General features: G+C 42.9%; 1 non-coding gene and 6 pseudogenes across 1 annotated transcript; all 7 read left to right on the top strand.

Moving 5' to 3' along the window:
* Positions 1-438: 438 nt before the first annotated feature.
* LOC147732779 (5S ribosomal RNA) lies at positions 439-557 on the top strand. Its single transcript, XR_015308960.1, has one exon. It is a non-coding gene; the product is annotated as a 5S ribosomal RNA (ribosomal RNA).
* Positions 558-2,680: 2,123 nt separating this feature from the next.
* LOC147732778 (5S ribosomal RNA) lies at positions 2,681-2,799 on the top strand (annotated as a pseudogene).
* A 554-nt stretch (positions 2,800-3,353) lies between these two features.
* LOC147732777 (5S ribosomal RNA) lies at positions 3,354-3,472 on the top strand (annotated as a pseudogene).
* A 110-nt stretch (positions 3,473-3,582) lies between these two features.
* LOC147732776 (5S ribosomal RNA) lies at positions 3,583-3,701 on the top strand (annotated as a pseudogene).
* Positions 3,702-4,051: 350 nt separating this feature from the next.
* LOC147732775 (5S ribosomal RNA) lies at positions 4,052-4,170 on the top strand (annotated as a pseudogene).
* Positions 4,171-4,503: 333 nt separating this feature from the next.
* Positions 4,504-4,622, top strand: LOC147732774 (5S ribosomal RNA; annotated as a pseudogene).
* A 571-nt stretch (positions 4,623-5,193) lies between these two features.
* LOC147732773 (5S ribosomal RNA) lies at positions 5,194-5,314 on the top strand (annotated as a pseudogene).
* The last annotated feature ends 1,936 nt before the right edge of the window (positions 5,315-7,250 follow it).

Raw genomic sequence — 7,250 nt, 5'->3', positions numbered from 1 at the left:
AGATAAAGGCCTTCTCCCCATTGTCTAGTCACTGGCATGGGCAAAGTGACCTTGAGTAGTAGACAGTGTGTGCCCGGTGTTAGAATCAAAACGTATTCTTTGTACTTCACTGTTTTGCTGAATTTGCTTGGAAAATTCCGCAATGGGTGTGCCTTTGTTTGTTCTGGGATGTACATAATGTATCTTTATGCTTGCTGACAACAGTCCCTCTGCAGCACTCCTAAGTTACTGGGCAAACCAGGCTCCGCTCTGAGTTTACCTGAATAAACAGATATTGGTTTGTATTCTCTACTGTCTGACCAACTCTTCATTTGGTATGGAAGGCTGGGATGTGGTCGTGAGTGACCCGGGTAAACCTTATTGGGCCACTTCCTTCACTATGGCCAGCACTGAAGTAGAAAGAAAAAATCTAAGAGCCCCAAAGTCAGTGCTGTTCATGCCTGCGGCCATACCACACTGAAAGCACCTGATCCTGTCTGACCTCAGAAGTTAAGCAGGGTTGGGCCTGGTTAGTACCTGGTTGGGAGACCGCCTGGGAATGCCAGGTGCTGAATGCTTCTTGTTTTGCTTTAGGTGAATGAAGGTGGCGTGTCTTGTTTACTATGGAATGCAGTGAAGTAGAATGAAATAAGCTAAGAACCCACAAAGTCGGTGCTCTTCATGCCTGGTCATACCCCCCTGAAAGCACCTCATTTCATCTGAGCTCAGAAGTTAGGCAGGGTCGGGCCTTGTTAGTACCTGGATGGGAGACTGCCTGGAAATACCAGGTACTGTAGGATTTTTTGTTTTGCTTTAGGTGAATGAGGGTGGCTTTTCTCGCTTACTATGGCCAGCACTAAAGTAGAATGAAAAAAGCTAAGATCCCCAAAGTCAGTGCTCTTCATGCCTACAGCCATACAACTCTGAAAGCACCTGATCTCATCTGATTTCAGAAGATAAGCAGGGTCAGGCCTGTTTAGTACATGGATGGAAGCAAGCCTGGGAATACTAGGTGTTTTTTTTTTTATTTAGGAAAATGAGGATGGCTTGTCTCGCTTTCTATGGCCAGCGCTGAAGTAGAATAAAAAAAGCTACGAGCCCCAAAGTCAATGCTCTTCATGATTACAGACATACTGCCATGAAAGCACCTGATTTTGTCTGATTTCAGAAGGTAAGCAAGATCAGGCCTTGTTAGTACCTGGATGAGAGACCGCCTGGGAATACCTAGTGCTGTAGGCTATTTATAATTTGTTTGGTTTTGCTTTAGGTGAATGAGGATAGCTTATCTAGCTTTTCATGGCCAGCATTGCAGTAGAATGAAAAATGCTAAGAGCCCCAAAGTCAGTGATCTTTATGCATTTGTCTAAACCAACCTAAAACACCTGTTCTCATCAGATCTCAGAAGTTAAGCACGGTTGGGCCTGTTTAGTACCTGGATGGTAGGCCGCCTGGGAATACTAGGTTCTGTTTTTTTTTTATTTAGGTTAATGAGGATGGCTCGTCTCGCTTTCTATGGCCAGCACTGAAGTATAATGAAAAAAGCTAAGAGCCCCAAAAAGCCAGTGCTTTTCATTCCTATGGCCATACCACCCTGAAAGCCCTTGATCTTGTCTGTTCTCAGAAGTTAAGCAGGGTTGGGAGTGGTTAATACCTGGATGGGAGAACTCCTTGGAATACAAGGTGCTGTAGGTTTTTGTTTTTCTTTTGCTTAAGGTCAATGAGGATGGCTTGTCTCGCTTAGTATGGCCAGCACATGATGTAGAATGAAAAAAGCTAAGAGCCCCATACCAGTGCTCTTCATGCCTATGGCCATACCACCCTGAAAGAACCCAAGCTCATCTGATCTGAGAAGTTTAGCAATGTCGGGCTTGGTTAATACCGGGATGTTAGACTACCTGGCAAGATCAGGTGCTGTAGGCTTTTTGTTTTTGTTGTTCTTTTGCTTTAGGTTAATGAGGGTGTCTTGTCTTGCTTACTATGGCCAGCACTGAAGTAGAATAAAAAAAGCTAAGAGCCCCAAAGTAGGTGTTCTTCATACCTATGGCCACACCACCCTCAAAGCACCTGATCTCATAAGTTAAGCAGTGCCGGGGCTGGTTAGGAAATTCATTGGAGACCGCCTGGGAATACCAAATCCTATAGCTTTTTATTTTTTTGCTTTAGGCGAATGAAGGAGGCTTGTTCCGCTTACTAAGGCCAGCACTGAATCGAATGTAAAAAGCTAAGAGCCCCAAAGTCAGTGCTCTTTATGCCAATGGCCATACCACCCTGAAAGCACCTGATCTCATCTCATCTTAGACGTTAAGCAGGATAGGGCCAGGTTAGGACCTGGAAAGGTGACCTACTGGCAATACCAGGTGCTGTATGCTTTTTTCCTTTTTTGTTCTACTTTTGGTGAATGGGGAAGGCTTGTCTCGTGTGCTATGGCCAGCACTAAAGTAAAATGAAAACAGCTATAATCTTCAAACTCAGTGCTCTTCATGCCTATGGCCATATCACCCTCAAAGCACCTGATCTTGTCAGATCTCAGAAATTAAGCAGGATCGGGCCTGTTTAATACCTGGATGGGAGCCCGCCTGGCAACATCCAGGTGCTGTTTTTTTTTTTATTCAGGTAAATGAGGGTGGCTTGTCTCGCTGTCTATGGCCAGCTTTGAAGTACAATGAAAAAAGCTAAGAGCCCCAAAGTCAGTGCTCTTCATGCCTATGGTCAGACCACCCTGAAAGCACCTGATCATGTCTGATCTCAGAAGTTAAGCAGCGTCGGTCATGGTTAATACCTGGATGGGAGACTGCCTGGGTAGACCAGGTGCTGTAGGCTTTTTGTTTTGCTTTAGGTGAAAGAGGGTGTCTTTTCTTGCTTACTATGGCCAGCACTGAGGTAGAATTAAAAATGCTAAGAGCCCCAAAGTCAGTGCTCTTCATACCTATGGCCATACCACCCTGAATGCATCTGATCTCAGAAGTTAAGAAGGTCGGGCCTGGATAGTAGCTTCATGTGAGACTGCCTGATATTACCAGGTCCTGTAGTTTTTTGTTTTTTTTGTTTTGCTTTACGTGAACGAGGGTGGCTTGTCTCACTTACTATGGCCAGCAATGAAGTAGAATGAAAAAAGCTGGGAGGCCCAAAGTCAGTGCTCTTCATGTTAACCATACCTCCCTAAAAGCACCTGATCCTCACTGATCTCAGAAGTTAAGCAGGGTTAGGCCAGGTTAGTACCTTCCAGGTACTAACCTGGCCTAACTCTGAGAATATCAGGTGCAATAGGCTTTTTGTTTTGCTTTAGGTGAAGGAGGATGGCTTGTCTCGCTTACTATGGCCAGCACTGAAGTAGAATGGAAAAAGCTAAGAGCCTCAAAGTTAGCACTGTTCATGCCTACAGCCATACCATCCTGAAAGCACCTGATCTCGTCTGAACTCAGAAGTTAAGCAAGGTCAGACCTGGTTAGTACCTGGATGGAAGACCGGCTGGGAATGCCAGGTCCTGTAGACTTTTTTTTTTGTTTTGCTTTAGGTGAATGAGGGTGGCTTGTCTCAAATAATATGGCCAGCACTGAAGTAGAATGAAAAAACGCTAGGAGCCCCAAAGTCAGTGCTCTTCATGCCTAGGACCATACCACCCTGACAGCTCCTGATCTCTTCTGATTTCAGAAGGTAAGCAGGGTCGGGCCTAGTTAGTACCAGGATGGGAGACTGCCTGGGAGTACCAGGTGCTGTAGGCTCTCTTGATTGTTTTTGTTTTGCTTTAGGTGAATGAGAATAGCTTATCTCTCCTTTTATGGCCAGCACTGAAGTAGAATGAAACAAGTTAAGAGCCCCGAAGTCAGTGCAACTCAGGCCTATTGCTATACCACCCTGAAATCCCCTGATCTCATATGATATCAGAAGTTAAGAAGGGTTGGGCATGGATAGTACCTGGATGGGAGATTGCCTGGGAATACGAGGTGCTGTATGCTTTTTGTGCTTTTTTTGTTTTTCTTTAAGGTGAATGAGGGTGGCTTGTCTCTAGTAATATGGCCAGCACTGAAATCAAATGAAAAAAGCTATGATTCACAAAGTCAGTACTCTTCATGCCTACGGCCATACCACCCTGAAACCACCTGATCTCGTCTCATCTCAGTAGTTAAGCAGGAGTTGGCCTGGTTAGGACCTGGAAAGGTGACCTCCTGGCAATATCAGGTGCTGTAGGCTATGTTTCTGTTCTGCTTTAGGTGAATGAGGGTGGCTTCTCTCAATTACTATGGCCAATACTGGAGTAGAATGAAAAAGCTAAAAGCACCAAAGTCAGTTCTCTTCCTGCCTACTGTTGTACCACACTGAAAGCACCTGATCTTGTCTGATCTCAGGAATTAAACAGAGTGGGGCTGGTTAGTACCTGGATGGAACATCGCTGGGAATATCAGGTGCTCTAGGCTATTTTTTTTGTTTTGCTTTAGGTGAATGAGGGTGCTTTCTCTCACTTTGTATGGCCAGCACTGAAGTAGAATGAAACAAGTTAAGAGTCCCGAGTTCAGTGCACTTCAGGCCTATTGCTATACCACCCTGAAAACACCTGATTTCATCTGATTTCAAAAGTTAAGCAGGGTTGGGCCTGATTAGTACCTGGATGGGAGACCTGCTGGCAATACCAAGTGCAGTATGTTTTTTTTGGTGTTTTTTTTGCTTTTGATGAACGGATGGCTTGTCTTGTGTACAATGGCCAGCAGTGAAATAGAATGGAAAAAGCTATGATCCCCAAACTCAGTGCTCTTCATGCCTACGGCCATACCACCCTAAAAGCACCTGATCTCATCTGATCTCTGAAGTTGGGCAGGTTCGGGCCTGTTAGTACCTGGATATGAGACCGACTAGGAAAACTAGGTGTGGTAGGCTTTTTTTGTTGTTTTTTTGTTTTTGCTCTGGGTCAATGAGGGTGGCTTGTCTCGCTTAATATTGCCAGCATTGAAGTAGAATGACAAAAGTAAAGAGCCACAACGTCAGTGCTCTCCATGCCTACGGCCATACCTCCCTGAAAGCACCTGAGATTGTCTGATCTCAGAAATTAACCAGCGTCGGGCCTGGTTAATACCTGGATGGGAGACAGCCTGGGAATACCAGGCGCTGACGGCTTCTTGTTTTGCTTTAGGTGAATGAGGGTGGCCTGTCTTGCTTACTATGGCCAGCACTGAAGTAGAATTGAAAAAAGCTGAGAACCCCAAAGTCAGTGCTCTTCATGCCTAGGGCCATACCACCTTGAAAGCATCTGTTCTCATCTGATCTCAGACGTTAAGCAGGGGGTCGGTCTTGGTTAGTACCTGGATGGAAGACCGACTAGGAATACAAGGTGCTGTAGGCATTTTGTATAGCTTTAGGTAAACGAGGGTGGCTTGTCTCGCTTACTGTTGCAAGCACTGAATTAGAATGAAGAAAGCTAAGAACCCCAAATTCAGTACTATTCATGCCTAGAACCATACCATCCTGAAAGCACCTGATCTCCTCTGATTGCAAACTTTAGGCAGGGTCAGGCCTGGTTAATACCTGATGGTAGACTGCCCGGTAATACCACGTGATTGAGGCTTTTTTTTGTTTTGCTTTTGGTGAATAAGTGTGGCTTCTCTCAATTACTATGGCCAGCATTGAAGTAGAATGAAAAAGCTAAGAGCCCGAAATTCAGTGTTCTTCATGCCTACTGCCATGCCACCTTGAAAGCACCTGATCTTAGAAGTTAAGGTGGGTCGGGCTTGGTTAGTTCCTGGATGAGAGACAGCCTGGGAATAGTAGGTGATGTAGGTTTTATTGTTTTTTTGTGCTTTAGGTGAATGAGGGTGGCTTGTCTTCCTTACTGTTGCCTGAACTGAAGTAGAATGAAAAAGCTTTGAGCCCCAAAGTCAGTGTCCTTCATGCCTACTGCCATGCCACCTTGAAAGCACCTGATCTCAGAAGTTAAACAGGGTTGGGACTGGATAGTACCTGGATGGGAGATTGCCTGGGAATACTAGCTTTTTGCTTTAGGTGAATGAGGGTGTCTGGTCTCGAATAATTTTTTTTTGTTTAAACATTTTTTTTATTGATAACACAAGCAGCCAATATTTAATAAAAAAAGAAAAACAAAAGGAAAAGTATAAACAAAAATGCATTTGATCAGTACATATTGTGTCTTGAACTTCTTCGTAATACAGAGCGTAATACATAAAAAGAAAAGAAAAGAGAAAAAAAAGACATCAAGTAATCAGATATCAACTAAAAGACAAATAATAAAATATCAAGGTAGACAAAACCCTTAATTAAATCAATTCATATTTGATCAAGTAAAAAGACATCCCCATATTCTGTCAATTTTCTTAAGTGCTTTATCACCCCTTTTCCTAGCTAAAGATAATTCCATATCATATATTTCCTTCACCAAAAACCACCATTCGTTCACATGAGGTGGTTGGTCCGAGATCCATGCCCTTGCAATAACCAATCTTGCGCATGATAACAAAATAAAAACAACATCTTGAAATGTGGAAATAGTAGGTTGAATACCAAGAAGAATCATTTCAGGTCGTAATGATGTGTCAATTAATAATTTCTGTTTCAGAATGTTTTCTAAACTATCCAAAAATGAAAACAAAACCGGACATGAAACAATCATATGTTCTAGATCAGCAGCCTGTAGTTGACATTTTGGGCATTTCATACGATCATTATGAACATTATTAGAAGACCATTTACAAAATTGTTGCGGGGTGTAATAAAGCTGGCAGATGGTCTTATAAGCTTGGAGTTCTAAACTGGTCGAATGAACTAAAGTATCAATATTATTTAAAAATGAGAAAATAATGTTTGATGAAATACCGGTCGTGAATTTTAAGGTCCATTTCTGAGCCAATTTAAGGCAGTCATCTATCTTATATTGACTGAAACATTTATACCCTAGGCTGATCATAGCTTTGTTCTTACCGCCTCCTCCATACATACATATCCAAAAATCTGAATCTAAGATCTTTTTAAGCCTTAGTTTTCCAATAAGAAAATCTCGGATTTGTATGTATTTAAAGTACGCTTTAGTTTATATAGTTTCCTAAGTGTTTCAAACTCTAACAAGCCTGAGGAGCCGTATAAATCGCCCAGTTTGGTTATGCCTAAATTGGACCAGATCCTGCACCCCAAGTCACTAAAAATACCTGGTAAACCCGGATTGTTCCAGAGAGTTAAATCAGGGTGAAAGATTGACGTTTTGTTAAGTACCAGTATTATATTCCATATATTTATTATGTCTTTAGCGTTCTTAAACCTGACTCTTTTAA

This window comes from Lissotriton vulgaris, chromosome 2_1 (assembly GCF_964263255.1).
Source record: "Lissotriton vulgaris chromosome 2_1, aLisVul1.2, whole genome shotgun sequence".
In the NCBI taxonomy this organism is placed as follows: Eukaryota; Metazoa; Chordata; class Amphibia; order Caudata; family Salamandridae; genus Lissotriton; species Lissotriton vulgaris.
The sequence above is the reverse complement of the archived record's forward strand: the minus strand, read 5'-3'. Positions and strand labels throughout refer to the sequence as shown.